This window comes from Aedes albopictus, chromosome 3 (genome assembly GCF_035046485.1).
Source record: "Aedes albopictus strain Foshan chromosome 3, AalbF5, whole genome shotgun sequence".
In the NCBI taxonomy this organism is placed as follows: Eukaryota; Metazoa; Arthropoda; class Insecta; order Diptera; family Culicidae; genus Aedes; species Aedes albopictus.
The window spans coordinates 328,328,657-328,344,399 of NC_085138.1; the positions used below are offsets into that span (position 1 = coordinate 328,328,657).

General features: G+C 42.6%; 1 protein-coding gene across 1 annotated transcript in view; it reads right to left on the reverse strand.

The window, feature by feature from the left end:
- Positions 1–15,743, reverse strand: part of LOC109427043 (Y+L amino acid transporter 2) — a 53,152-nt gene that overhangs the window by 17,761 nt on the left and 19,648 nt on the right. The gene's annotated exons all lie outside the window — the stretch shown is intronic.

Sequence of the window (15,743 nt, forward strand, 5' to 3'; positions counted from 1 at the left end):
TTTACAGGCAAAGTAGAAAACATGACTACACCACCGATCCACTAAACACATTCGCTGCTGAAGGCTCTGACCCTATAAGCAAGTACCAGCACAAATTTCCCGAATGGAGGAGAATGTGCCTCTAGAGCCGACCTACTGATAGTACCAGATTGCTCCAAGTTGCTGACAGTAGGGCATCCACCTGTGCCGGCCCTTACCGGGAACCCTTTTCTCCGCTTTTAGCAATAGTACCAGGCTCTGCCGCTTCCAATCATCTGGGAAGGCTCCCTTGTCCTGGAATTTATCCACAGCAGACCTGAACATCCTGGGAGTCTCTACAATAGTAACTTTTAAGGCCAGGTTTTGAACTCCGTTTAGACTTGGGGCCTTATCTACGCCACAGACAAACAGACGTAACACCTTGAACGATTTTCATGGAAATCCATCGCCCAGTTCACACTACCATCACCTGGTGGAAAAGTTGCACGAATCACTGTGTTGTGCAATATCGTCAACAGAAGGCGCTAGTGTGAAACGTCAAACGCATAGAAAAACTATGCGAGCGCGTCTGGTTGTGAAAGCAACAACTATGAAAATTTAAAATGATCGTTAAAAGCGTGGTCGATGGAAATTTCGCAAGTGTTACGTCTGTTTGTCTGTGTTTACGCATTGTAATCCCCGCAAATTCCTCATCGGTGACCCTCTTCACAGCGCCAGGAATAGTTTCCAGCTGATCTACTGAAAGATGCCATGAACTAGGATGAACTAGGGGCGGAAGCCCCTCGATGATCTCCTTCAACATGTCTGAAGATTACTCAGTAAGCTATAACACCTTTTGTCTTGGCCATCACAATCTATTAGACATCACACCCACAGATTCGCGTTGGCACTCTGACAGAGACCCTCAAAGCAGGCCTTTATGCTTGTCCTTATCTCTGTCTTCAGCGCAACTTCGGCTGCGGCGAATACCACCCGTCGCTCATTCCGCTCTTCCTCAGTTCTTGCTCCACCAGTTATCCGATGGTCTCCCATTTCTAAGGAGAACTTGCCAAGGCATGGTCGCATTGCACGCACCAAGAGCTCTGCTACCAGCTTGTTGTTCGCTAGAACCGAGTAAGTTTCGCTCACGGCGGAGTGCATTCCTGAATACCTCATCGTTGAAGAATAACGTCTACTTCGGAAGAGGACATGGCCTTGGCCTAGTCGTCTCTTCCTCTACCCACTGCTTGCCGTTGTTGTAATCGATACTACAGCAAATTGTCTAATGATCGCTGTGAGTATGGCCATCGTCTATTTCTGGACACATATCCATATCCATTTTTCTGGACACATCCGTGACCCAGTTACTGTTGCCGGCGGCTACTCGGTATGGGTTCCCTATGATAATGATATTCGTCCCCCACTCAGAAACTGCCTGACAAAACAGTTGCTGGGCTGCTTCACAATGGTTCATGTTCAGCTGCCTTACCTGCACTGTGATTTGTCAGCTGAGGCTCATCTGAAGTTTAAGCTCTTTGGGCCTCTCGTTGGGTACTTGCTGTTCGGGAATTTCCCGGAATAAATTAAACACTTGCGCGGACTGGTGCAGCCTTGTGACTTGTGGCCTGACTCAACGCCTACACAGTTTGCTCCTGTCAGAGCCTTTACAGTTCCGTGACTTGTGGCACTGTAGACACCCGAAACAAGCCTCCGGTAGCTCGTGCAAGGTCAGTTGGCATACTGACCTGCCCACCTTCCCTACTTAGACGGCCTTGTTAGCATCCTACTGGACCCTTCTGTAGCCGAACGACTACGGAGCCACCTGCACCTGTAGCCGCAATGCTGTGACGAGCTCTTCCGCTTCAGTGATCTCGTTTAGGTTTTTCAGCTTCAGAGGGCGTCTTCCGCCTGACCCCCCTCAACTTGTGGTTGCTGGACCGATCAGTGGTCGTAACCCCCTGTTCCCTTCGATCCACGACGGGCCGGCCTTTTCAGACCCACCATTCCCATCTTTCCGGGACACCTGAATGGGCTTCAACTTGCCGGCTTTACTGCTGTCCTTTGGGTTCAAGCCTTACCTTGCGAGTGCCGCCGGGTAGCTCATGACATAACGGCTGCCTAACACGCTTCTGCGATTGCTATCATAGCATCCGCCACACTCAGGGTCGTTGAGGTGCTCTTGGAGAATTCATTTCTATTGGTGTGATGAGGCGGACATAACAAGGTAGATTGAACAACGGAAAACAAGATTTCTACAAGAACATGTGTAGATCCAAACTATCCTGGAGTTAATACTTACATGGTCAACAGGATCTACCGCAGCTCCAATTCAATATAACATTGCGGCTTTTGACCGTTATGTTCCGAGTTGCTTTATAATTGACCGAGAAGTACTTTTTACGATTTCGGGACATTGCAAGGTTTGCAAAATGTCCTGAAGGTCAGGGCTTTCAAGTTCTTCAAAATCCACCATAATCGCCATTGAGTCTACGCTTTTGGTTTACGGTCATTGCTATCCATGGTACTCCGCTATGTAACGAGAGAAACTTTTTGAAGTTGCACGACGTGGTAAGGTATGCAAAATGTCCTGGAGTTCAGGATTTTCAATTTTCTTTTGTAAGTGTAGAACTAGAAAATTGTTAAAATACACATAAATAAAAACAAAAAAAAATCTTTTGAATAATCCCGAATAGGTGAGAAAATCAAACAAATAACAAATTCAGTTATTAATAATTGAATTACTGAAGAACAAAACCCGATATTGGTTTGATTGAGATAAGAGGTAAAACATCAGAAATAATATCAAAATCTAATATGTGGAAGAAGAGACGAATGCCGAGTACGGTAAAGTCTCTCTAAACAAAAAAAAAAAAAAAAAAAAAAAAAAAAAAAAAAAAAAAAAAAAAAAAAAAAAAATATGTGGAAGTGCTCAATAATAGCTCGTTAAGATATCACAAGATTAAAACAATAGCAGACAAGATTTGTCGATTGCTGAAAAAATTAAAAAAAATGCCAACATTCAGCATCGTACCTACGACCTTTGGATTCACAGGCGGCGGTGCTTACGACTCAACTGCGGCTCACTGTTGTGAATATTATGGCAACAAGAGCATGAGATTCTTCGTTTCCCCAGCTCAGAAAGGGGCACATAGCATTTCACTGACATTGAGCCATCTCTATGGGTGTATGTGTTATATGTCGTGCAGAATAGCTCAATTTGTTCTTATGTAGAAATTTTCAGAACAAAAACTGATATCATATCACTTTGAGTTATTGGTGTGTTGTTCTTTAAATTTCTGAATCACATCGAGCTATGATTGTTCGATTTGAGATTTTATTTTGATATTCTCGTCTGCCCGGGATCTATCTCAATTGCCATTTAATCTACGTTTGCAGTTAATGTCGTCTGTAATCCATGATGCTCTACAACCCAACGAGGAAGCTTCTTTACGGTTTTCGGATATTGTAAAGTTTACTTAATGTCCAGAAGTTCAGGACTTTGAAGTTCTTCCAAATCTACCGCAATCACCATCAAATTCACGTTAGCGGTTAACGGTCATTGTTATTCGCGATATTTTAAAATGTTACGAGAAAATCGTTTTGAGGTTGTACAATAGGCCTGTTCACCTTTTTAAAAATGTTCTCTGATTCTCAAGCCCACCCCCATATTTTGATTGGCATCCTAAAAGAAGTAACTGGTCAAAATTTCAGCCAAATCCATTGAAATTAAGAGGTGCATCAAATCAATTTTGTGTTTTTCGACTATTTTTGAACTTCAAAAGATCATAACTACACTAAAACTTGTCAAAATTTAATTCTTTTGGCAGAAATTCAAAGCTATACTTGTTTGCTATAACTTCTCCGAACAACGTGTGCCAATAAAATTGAAGGAAAAATGTGTAATTATCACATTTGTAATCAGAAAAACCTTAAAAAGTTGTTTTTTTTATACGTAATAACTTGGATTTTTTAAAACGGCATAATATTCTCCAATGTTTTTTGCTTCTTTGACACCAATGCTAGGAGTTGAGTAAAAATTACTGAAATTCTTGAAAGCCAAATGTGGTCTAAAAACTAGCTTTTCGGGTGCAATCACGCTAGTCACTAGTCCGAGGAGAACTGGTAGTATTATGTGGCGCTGCCTATAAACTAGGTGGATGAAATTTTATTATTAATTTCCAAAGTAACTATGGCTAATCCTTTGGAAAAATTGCATATGATATAACTGTATAATTTTTCACCAGGGTCTTTGGACTAATGGCCGACCCAAGGAACAATTCAAAGTAATTAAAAAGCATGCATGTCGCACTATTGCTGGTTTATAACATTCTCAGCTGAACAAAATCAAATGTTGAATAATAAACCGAAATAATGCTATTTACGTTGTTTATCAGCCAAAATGCAACATTTGGCAACGATTTAATTACAAGCTTATCAAACGCCCGCAATTTTTGTTTGTTCGATTTGCCCTTACTAGCTTTGATATATGCTGAAGAAGAACTTTTTTCCACACTTAAAAAACATATGTTCCACAGTTTCTGATAGCTGATTATTGGAGTTCAGCTTGCCTACTTCAGATTTTATGGATACGTTTAATAATTGTTTAATAGTAAGCTACATAAACGAAGTTATGATTTATTTGTTCGATTATCACTCTTCGATTGAACAACAGATTAAAGTGGTGATAATGGAGCAGTTCTTCAGTATTCAATATTTATTGATGTGTGTTGTACACCAATGCATTTTTTTTTTTGAATTTTGCTAATTTTCGTAGCAAATTCAAAGTTGCAGTCATCTTCACATCATTTTTGGCAAATATTTTCAACCTTTCATAAATCTCAATATTGATCTTTCATAGCTTTGTGAAGATGTTTCGCTCTCAGCAACCGACTTCCCAGTTCCAGGATGGCATAGATGGCAAGGCATGCGACGAGTGATTGAGAGATCACGAGTTCAAATCCCAAGTTGAGAATATTTTTAGAAGAGCTGGTGTGTAATAAATGTGTATGGATGAGACAAATAAACATGATTGGACATATAATTTCATCTCGCACGTCAGTTTGTTTTTATTTTTCAGCAGGTTATACAAGCTGAATACAAGTTTAATATGACGCTGATATAACACAGGTTACTTCCGACTGTAAACCTGTATCGCACTTTCTATTTATTCAGTCACATATATTTTGTTCAAATATATTTCGACTATTCGGACATCTGTCCTTTTAGCCATTTGTTATTCGGCAACTACTAATTGGCCAAATGTTATTTTATCATATGTAATTTTGAAGAATTATTGTAATATCTGTTTTTTTTTTAAAGAATTCTTGTTGTACCATTGGATGGAGCAAGTTTCAGATTTTCAACCGAAGGAAGAGTCTAATACTTCAGTCAAATGCCATCAAGATGACGAGGAATCCAGGATGAATTGGACAGACAACTGTTTTAAAGCAGTCTAACAATGGTGTGCCTGAACGAAGACCAAACGTATCCTTTGGAGTTTACCCTTCTACTAACAACACCCAAATTCGCGTGAAAGATCGTAGAGCTGTCTACATCTTTCATAGGTGTCCAAAATTAACTATCCTTTCCCATTCCTCAGCAGTCACAAGGACGCGTCCAGGACAGTTCTCGACCATTGGGGGATTACGTCAGTCTTGTCTAAGAGTCAGATATTAGTCCCAAATTCTTGTGCTCTGGTTCGGAAGGGAAGGAGGCAACCCTCTTAACAGCGGTCTAGGACTGTACCATCTACGAATTTGTGCATCTCAATTAATAGTAATGCTAATAATACTGATGCTAATGCTAATTATTGTTGTACCTGAACTGTTTCAGCCGTTTCGAGTTTATATTATTTTCTTGAGTCGAAAGAGAGGACACTGCAAAGAGCGAGTCACCATAAAGTTCGAGTAAGAGATACTCCTCGTCCAGTACGACAGCTCCAAATCCGCAGCACTAACATCTGGACCATAATAATAGAGCCCCCTAAGCGTGTCACAAAAGAAACGACCGCTAATTCAATCAAAATCTCATCCATTTTGCAAACCATTCTATAAATCATCTTAAGCAGGTTCTTTGTCTACGCGCTCGTGCACCTCCCGAAGAAAGTACCCACTACTCGACTGCAAACAACAATGTCGTATTAGATAACGCGAGCTTCCTTGGACATAAACTGTTCGTTCGCAACACTGCTGGAGATTGAATTAGAATATCACCCCGTTTTCAATGAGGCTACTTGGCAAACTACTTGATGTGTGCAATGCTGTAAATACAGCGGCGACGTTGCGACGACCCATTCTGAATATCTGTGAGCCGAAAAGCGACGCGCCATTACCTTCTTCTAGCGAAGTCTCATATATGTATCGTCATAGCCGCGAACCGCGTGTGCAACCTCTCCTTCATGTACTAGGCAGACACATTCGTCAAATAACGACAGGAGCAACAGGACCAGCGCGCGGGGTCATGTCTCGTGGAGTGCCATCAAATCGTGTGCTCTCCACGACATTAGCCTCGGCTAATATCGTGGATCAGTTGGATGATTTAATGTAGGAGAACCGTTGGAAAGATTATGCACAAGCTTTTCAATGGATCGCCATTCGGTGCTACCGGTTGTCTGTCATTTGAATCCGGGTGACTTAAGTGGATCACGTTTTATTTGAAACTAAGCAGTTAGTTGGTTGGATTAGGCGGCGCAACTTGAGCCATACGGTTTGTTTGGCAAATACGTCGTGGCTAGACCCATATGATATAGATAGTATAGTAATACTGGGGCGTGGAATTCATTCCCACGCTTGTGTCGTTGAATTCAATCCGCTGTGTAATGTCTTTAGTTTAAGCTTACTCATGAATTCAGGGGTATTCTTAGCGATTGAGGTTTGCATTACAAATGTTATACAGGTCACCCTCGATGCAAAGTAAACCTAATGAAACCAATTAGAAACTATGATCTAACTAAATCTACAACAAAAGTATATACTTTAGTTTCTCATCAAAACAGGATGCCTGTGTCAAATGGTATGCATTCATTCTCAGTATGAATTCATACCATTTGACACAGGCATCCTTTTTTGAGGTGAAACTAAAGTATATACTTTTGTTGTAGATGTTTTTTTCTCATAGTTTCTAATTTGTTTCATTAGGTTTACTTTGCATCGAGGGTGACCTGTATAACATTTGTAATGCAAACCTCAATCGCTAAAAATTTCCCTGAATTCATGAGTAAGCTTAAACTAAAGGCATTACAATTTTAATAATATGTACAGGACCAAAAAAAATATACAGGGTGTTTGTTTCCGGACTTTAAATAATTTGGGGGCGGATAGGTCTTAATGAGACATGAAAAAGTGCCCAAGGAACATGGGGTCGCAAATCACTGCTAAGTGAGTTATTCAAAATTCTATGATTTTTAACATGCAAAACTTCAAAAAATTGTATCTCAGCTATCTTTGATCAAAATCTCAATCTTTTTGCATGAATTGAAAGCGTGAACCATTGTGCTGTTATGCTTCTTGGACAAAAACTCGATCTAAAGTGATTAACATGCTTAAATTTTGGAAAGTTTGCGGCAAAAGCAGAAAAAAATGCTCTTTTTTTAGGTATTTTTGTTGTTTTTTAATAAAAACACGTTGTAAAGTAGAAAAAAGATATTCCACAAAAGATTGTTTATGTTGTTTTCTACCAAACTCTCTTTGGGACCAACATTAAATTTTTTGTAGTTTGGCCACAATAATTAATTCAAAGTTAGGTAAGAAACTCATCGAATTGCGAAAAACATCGCCCCGATTTCATTCAACCGTGCTTTGGCAGCACTTCCCGTTCGTGTGCTTGCTGTTTACTCTCTCAACAGCAGGCAAGAGAAACTATTGCAACGCACATGAATAGCCAAACATTGCCACACAACCAACCAACTCGTCCTGATTGGTGTTATGTTTGGTCGTGCATTGCACCAATCTGGGCGAGCTGGTCGTTCGGGTGGAGAGCCGGAGAAGTTTGTAGCCATGACCATGCCTCTGTTATTGTTGATGTGGGGAATGCGCACAGTTCAAAGCGGCACATCGAATTTCCGCTATGGCGGAAAGCAATGCGGAGGTTGCGTGCGAAAGGACGCGCGCAAGATTTTTAAAACATTGCTATGCTAGTAGCGATACCAATGTTGGTCGCAGAGAGCAAGACGAGCTGCGTGGTGTTTAAAATCCTCTGCCGAGTTGGGTTTCCTTGCACTCGCAGTCAAACTGCGGTGCTATTCAGATGGGGTGGGGTTATGCTGACGAAGTCAGATATTATTTTATTGATTTTAAATAAGTAATTTAATGAATAATTCCATAATTAATGTGTGCTAATTAATTAGTGTTGTATAATTACAGCTAATTTGCTAAATAAGCTATGATTATTCTTTTTTCTGGCATTACATACCATCGGGTACACAGTCTGTTCTGTACTATTTAAGGTATGAATGGGAGATATTAAGGTGGATTATTGCGGGAAGTTGGGGGTTTTAAATAAATGTTCGGTAATTTAAGATAATATTGGGGAGCATTCTGAGGGAAGTCAGTTCCTCCCAATAAGTGTTCGGTAATTTTAGGTGATATTGGAGGGCATTCGGAGGAAAGTTGGTTCCTCCCAATAAGTGGTCGGTAATTTTAGGTGATAGTGGGAGGCATTCTGAGGGAAGTGGGTTCCTCCCAATAAGTGTTCGGTAATTTTAGGTGATATTGGGGGACAGTCTTAGGGAAGTTGGTTCCTCCCAATAAGTGTTCGGTAATTTTAGGTGATAGTGGGAGGCATTCTGAGGGAAGTTGGGTCCTCCCAATAAGTGTACGGTAATTTTAGGTGATATTGAGGGACAGTTTTAGGAAAGTTGGGTCCTCCCAATGAGTGTTCGGTAATTTTAGGTGATAGTGGGAGGCATTCTGAGGAGAGTGGGTTCCTCCCAATAAGTGTTCGGTAATTTTAGGTGATAGTGGGAGGCATTCTGAGGGAAGTGGGTTCCTCCCAATAAGTGTTCGGTAATTTTAGGTGATAGTGGGAGGCATTCTGAGGGAAGTTGGTTCCTCCCAATAAGTGGTCGGTAATTTTAGGTGATAGTGGGAGGCATTCTGAGGGAAGTGGGTTCCTCCCAATAAGTGTTCGGTAATTTTAGGTGATAGTGGGAGGCATTCTGAGGGAAGTGGGTTCCTCCCAATAAGTGTACGGTAATTTTAGGTGATATTGAGGGACAGTTTCAGGAAAGTTGGGTCCTCCCAATGAGTGTTCGGTAATTTTAGGTGATAGTGGGAGGCATTCTGAGGGAAGTGGGTTCCTCCCAATAAGTGTTCGGTAATTTTAGGTGATAGTGGGAGGCATTCTGAGGGAAGTGGGTTCCTCCCAATAAGTGTACGGTAATTTTAGGTGATATTGAGGGACAGTTTTAGGAAAGTTGGGTCCTCCCAATGAGTGTTCGGTAATTTTAGGTGATAGTGGGAAGCATTCTGAGGGAAGTTGGTTCCTCCCAATAAGTGTTCGGTAATTTTAGGTGATAGTGGGAGGCATTCTGAGGGAAGCGGGTTCCTCCCAATAAGTGTTCGGTAATTTTAGGTGATATTGGGGGACAGTCTTAGGGAAGTTGGTTCCTCCCAATAAGTGGTCGGTAATTTTAGGTGATATTGAGGGACAGTCTTGGGAAAGTTGGGTCCTCCCAATGAGTGTTCGGTAATTTTAGGTGATAGTGGGAGGCATTCTGAGGGAAGTTGGTTCCTCCCAATAAGTGTTCGGTAATTTTAGGTGATAGTGGGAGGCATTCTGAGGGAAGTTGGTTCCTCCCAATAAGTGGTCGGTAATTTTAGGTGATAGTGGGAGGCATTCTGAGGGAAGTGGGTTCCTCCCAATAAGTGTTCGGTAATTTTAGGTGATATTGGGGGACAGTCTTAGGGAAGTTGGTTCCTCCCAATAAGTGTTCGGTAATTTTAGGTGATATTGGGGGACAGTCTTGGGGAAGTTGGGTCCTCCCAATGAGTGTTCGGTAATTTTAGGTAATAGTGGGAGGCATTCTGAGGGAAGTTGGGTCCTCCCAATAAGTGGTCGGTAATTTTAGGTGATAGTGGGAGGCATTCTGAGGGAAGTTGGGTCCTCCCAATAAGTGGTCGGTAATTTTAGGTGATAGTGGGAGGCATTCTGAGGAAAGTTGGTTCCTCCCAATAAGTGGTCGGTAGTTTTAGGTGATAGTGGGAGGCATTGTGAGGGAAGTTGGTTCCTCCCAATAAGTGTTCGGTAATTTTAGGTGATATTGGGAGGCATTCTGAGGGAAGTGGGTTCCTCCCAATAAGTGTTCGGTAATTTTAGGTGATATTGGGGGACAGTCTTGGGGAAGTTGGGTCCTCCCAATGAGTGTTCGGTAATTTTAGGTGATAGTGGGAGGCATTCTGAGGGAAGTTGGTTCCTCCCAATAAGTGGTCGGTAATTTTAGGTGATAGTGGGAGGCATTCTGAGGGAAGTTGGTTCCTCCCAATAAGTGTTCGGTAATTTTAGGTGATATTGGAGGGCATTCTGAGGGAAGTTGGTTCCTCCCAATAAGTGTTCGGTAATTTTAGGTGATATTGAGAGGCATTCTGAGGAAAGTTGGGTCTTCCCAATGAGTGTTCGGTAATTTTAGGTGATAGTGGGAGGCATTCTGAGGGAAGTGGGTTCCTCCCAATAAGTGTACGGTAATTTTAGGTGATAGTGGGAGGCATTCTGAGGAAAGTTGGGTCTTCCCAATGAGTGTTCGGTAATTTTAGGTGATAGTGGGAGGCATTCTGAGGGAAGTTGGTTCCTCCCAATAAGTGGTCGGTAATTTTAGGTGATATTGGGAGGCATTCTGAGTGAAGTTGGGTCCTCCCAATAAGTGTTCGGTAATTTTAGGTGATATTGGAGGGCATTCGGAGGGAAAATGGTTCCTCCCAATAAGTGGTCGGTAATTTTAGGTGATAGTGGGAGGCATTCTGAGGGAAGTTGGTTCCTCCCAAAAAGTGTTCGGTAATTTTAGGTGATATTGGGAGGCATTCTGAGGGAAGTGGGATCCTCCCAATAAGTGTTCGGTAATTTTAGGTGATATTGGGGGACAGTCCTAGGGAAGTTGGGTCCTCCCAATGAGTGTTCGGTAATTTTAGGTGATAGTGGGAGGCATTTTGAGGGTCGTGGGTTCCTCCCAATAAGTGTTCGGAAATTTTAGGTGATATTGGGGGACAGTCTTAGGGAAGTTGGGTCCACCCAATGAGTGTTCGGTAATTTTAGGTGATATAGGGAGGCATTCTGAGGGAAGTGGGTTCCTCCCAATAAGTGTTCGGTAATTTTAGGTGATAGTGGGAGGCATTCTGAGGGAAGTGGGTTCCTCCCAATAAGTGTTTGGTAATTTTAGGTGATATTGGAGGGCATTCTGAGGGAAGTTGGTTCCTCCCAATAAGTGTTCGGTAATTTTAGGTGATATTGGGGGACAGTCTTAGGGAGGTTGGGTCCTCCCAATGAGTGTTCGGTAATTTTAGGTGATAGTGAGAGGCATTCTGAGGGAAGTTGGTTCCTCCCAATAAGTGTTCGGTAATTTTAGGTGATATTAGGGGACAGTCTTAGGGAAGTTGGGTCCTCCCAATGAGTGTTCGGTAATTTAAGGTGATAGTGGGAAGCATTCTGAGGGAAGTTGGTTCCTCCCAATAAGTGTTCGGTAATTTTAGGTGATAGTGGGAGGCATTCTGAGGAAAGTTGGGTCTTCCCAATGAGTGTTCGGTAATTTTAGATGATAGTGGGAGGCATTCTGAGGGAAGTTGGTTCCTCCCAATAAGTGTTCGGTAATTTTAGGTGATATTGGGAGGCATTCTGAGGGAAGTTGGGTCCTCCCAATAAGTGGTCGGTAATTTTAGGTGATATTGGGAGGCATTCTGAGGGAAGTTGGGTCCTCCCAATAAGTGTTCGGTAATTTTAGGTAATATTGGAGGGCATTCGGAGGGAAGTTGGTTCCTCCCAATAAGTGTTCGGTAATTTTAGGTGATATTGGAGGGCATTCGGAGGGAAGTTGGTTCCTCCCAATAAGTGGTCGGTAATTTTAGGTGATAGTGGGAGGCATTCTGAGGGAAGTGGGTTCCTCCCAATAAGTGTTCGGTAATTTTAGGTGATATAGGGAGGCATTCTGAGGGAAGTTGGGTCCTCCCAATGAGTGTTCGGTAATTTTAGGTGATAGTGGGAGGCATTCTGAGGGAAGTGGGATCCTCCCAATAAGTGTTCGGTAATTTTAGGTGATATTGGGGGACAGTCCTAGGGAAGTTGGATCCTCCCAATGAGTGTTCGGTAATTTTAGGTGATAGTTGGAGGCATTCTGAGGGTCGTGGGTTCCTCCTGATAAGTGTTCGGTAATTTTAGGTGATATTGGGGGACAGTCTTAGGGAAGTTGGGTCCTCCCAATGAGTGTTCGGTAATTTTAGGTGATAGTGGGAGGCATTCTGAGGGAAGTGGGTTCCTCCCAATAAGTGTTCGGTAATTTTAGGTGATAGTGGGAGGCATTCCGAGGGAAGTGGGTTCCTCCCAATAAGTGTTTGGTAATTTTAGGTGATATTGGAGGGCATTCTGAGGGAAGTTGGTTCCTCCCAATAAGTGTTCGGTAATTTTAGGTGATATTGGGGGACAGTCTTAGGGAAGTTGGGTCCTCCCAATGAGTGTTCGGTTATTTTAGGTGATAGTGGGAGGCATTCTGAGGGAAGTTGGTTCCTCCCAATAAGTGTTCGGTAATTTTAGGTGATATTAGGGGACAGTCTTAGGGAAGTTGGGTCCTCCCAATGAGTGTTCGGTAATTTTAGGTGATAGTGGGAAGCATTCTGAGGGAAGTTGGTTCCTCCCAATAAGTGTTCGGTAATTTTAGGTGATAGTGGGAGGCATTCTGAGGGAAGTGGGTTCCTCCCAATAAGTGTTCGGTAATTTTAGGTGATATTGGGGGACAGTCTTAGGGAAGTGGGTTCCTCCCAATAAGTGTTCGGTAATTTTAGGTGATAGTGGGAGGCATTCTGAGGGAAGTTGGTTCCTCCCAATAAGTGTTCGGTAATTTTAGGTGATATTGGGAGACATTCTACGGGAAGCTGGGTCCTCCCAATAAGTGTTCGATAATTTTAGGTGATATTGGGAAGCATTCCGAAGGAAGTCGGTTCCTCCCAATAAGTGTTCGGTAATTTTAGGTGATATTGTGGAGCATTCTGAGTGAAGTCGGTTCCTCCCAATAAGTGTTCGGTAATTCTAGGTGATATTGGGAGACATTCTACGGGAAGCTGGGTCCTCCCAATGAGTGTTCGGTAATTGTATTTGATATTGGGAGACATTCTACGGGAAGCTGGGTCCTCCCAATAAGTGTTCGGTAATTTTAGGTGATATTGGGAGACATTCTACGGTAAGCTGGGTCCTCCCAATAAGTGTTCGGTAATTTTAGGTGATATTGGGAAGCATTCTGAAGGAAGTCGGTTCCTCCCAATAAGTGTTCGGTAATTTTAGGTGATATTGTGGAGCATTCTGAGTGAAGTCGGTTCCTCCCAATAAGTGTTCGGTAATTTTAGGTGATATTGGGGGGCATTCTGAGGGAAGTCGATTCCTCCCAATAAGTGTTCGGTAATTCTAGGTGATATTGGGTGACATTCTACGGGAAGCTGGGTCCTCCCAATAAGGGTAATTTTAGGTGATATTGGGAAGCATTCTGAAGGAAGTCGGTTCCTCCCAATAAGTGTTCGGTAATTTTAGGTGATATTGGGAGACATTCTAAGGGAAGCTGGGTCCTCCCAATAAGTGTTCGGTAATTTTAGGTGATATTTGGAGGCATTCTGAGGGAAGTCGGTTCCTCCCAATAAGTGTTCGGTTATTTTAGGTGATATTGTGGAGCATTCTGAGGGAAGTCGGTTCCCCCCAATAAGTGTTCGGTAATTCTAGGTGATATTAGGGGGCATTCTGAGGGAAGTTGGGTCCTCCCAATAAGTGTTCGGTAATTTTAGGTGATATTGGGGGGCATTCTAAGGGAAGTCGATTCCTCCCAATAAGTGTTCGGTAATTTCAGGTGATATTGGGGAGCATTCTGAGGGAAGTCGGTTCCTCCCAATAAGTGCTCGGTGATTTTAGGTGATATTGGGAGACATTCTAAGGGTAGCTGGGTCCTCCCAATAAGTGTTTGGTTGTTTTAGGTGATACTGGAGGGCATTCTGAGCGAAGTCGGTTTCTCCCAATAAGTGTTCGGTAATTTTCGGTGATATTGGGGGACATTCTGAGGGAAGTTGGGTCCTCCCAATAAGTGTTCGGTAATTTTCGGTGTTATTGGGAAGCATTCTTAAGGAAGTCGGTTCCTCCCAATAAGTGTTCGGTAATTCTAGGTGATATAAGGGGGCATTCTGAGGGAAGTTGGGTCCTCCCAATAAGTGTTTGGTTATTTTAGGTGATATTGGAGGGCATTCTGAGGGATGTAGGTTCCTCCCAATAAGTGTTCGGTAATTTTAGGTGATATTGGGAGACATTCTAAGGGAAGCTGGGTCCTCCCAATAAGTGTTCGGTAATTTTAGGTGATGTTTGGAGGCATTCTGAGGAAAGTCGGTTCCTCCCAATAAGTGTTCGGTAATTCTAGGTGATATTAGGGGGCATTCTGAGGGAAGTTGGGTCCTCCCAATAAGTGTTCGGTAATTTTAGGTGATATTGGGGGGCATTCTAAGGGAAGTTGATTCCTCCCAATAAGTGTTCGGTAATTTTAGGTGATATTGGGAGACATTCTAAGGGAAGCTGGGTCCTCCCAATAAGTGTTCGGTAATTTTAGGTGATATTGGGAAGCATTCTGAAGGAAGTCGGTTCCTCCCAATAAGTGTTCGGTAATTTTAGGTGATATTGTGGAGCATTCTGAGTGAAGTCGGTTCCTCCCAATAAGTGTTCGGTAATTCTAGGTGATATTAGGGGGCATTCTGAGGGAAGTTGGGTCCTCCCAATAAGTGTTCGATAATTTTAGGTGATATTGGGGGGCATTCTGAGGGAAGTCGATTCCTCCCAATAAGTGTTCGGTAATTCTAGGTGATATTGGGAGACATTCTACGGGAAGCTGGGTCCTCCCAATAAGTGTTCGGTAATTTTAGGTGATATTGGGAAGCATTCTGAAGGAAGTCGGTTCCTCCCAATAAGTGTTCGGTAATTTTAGGTGATATTGGGAGACATTCTAAGGGAAGCTGGGTCCTCCCAATAAGTGTTCGGTAATTTTAGGTGATATTTGGAGGCATTCTGAGGGAAGTCGGTTTCTCCCAATAAGTGTTCGGTAATTTTAGGTGATATTGGGGAGCATTCTGAGGGAAGTCGGTTCCTCCCAATAAGTGTTCGGTAATTTTAGGTGATATTGGGGAACATTCTGAGGGAAGTTGGGTCCTCCCAATAAGTGTTCGGTTATTTTAGGTGTTATTGGGAAGCATTCTGAGGGAAGTCGGTTCCTCCCAATAAGTATTAGGTAATTTTAGGTGATATTAGGGGACATTCTTAGGGAAGCTGGGTCCTCCCTATAAGTGGTCGGTAATTTTAGGTGATATTGGGGGGCATTCTGAAGGAAGTCGGTTCCTCTCAATAAATGTTCGGTTATTTCAGGTGATATTGGAGAGCATTCTGAGGGAAGTCGGTTCGGAAGTGTTCGGTCAAGAAGTGTTCGGTTATTTTAGGTGATATTGGGGGATATTCTGAACGAAGTTGGGTCCTCCCAATAAGTGTTCGGTAATTTTAGGTGTATTGGAGGGCATTCTGAGCGAAGTCGGTTCCCGAGATGAACTAGCCTAGGGCTAAAAATCTCGTTAATA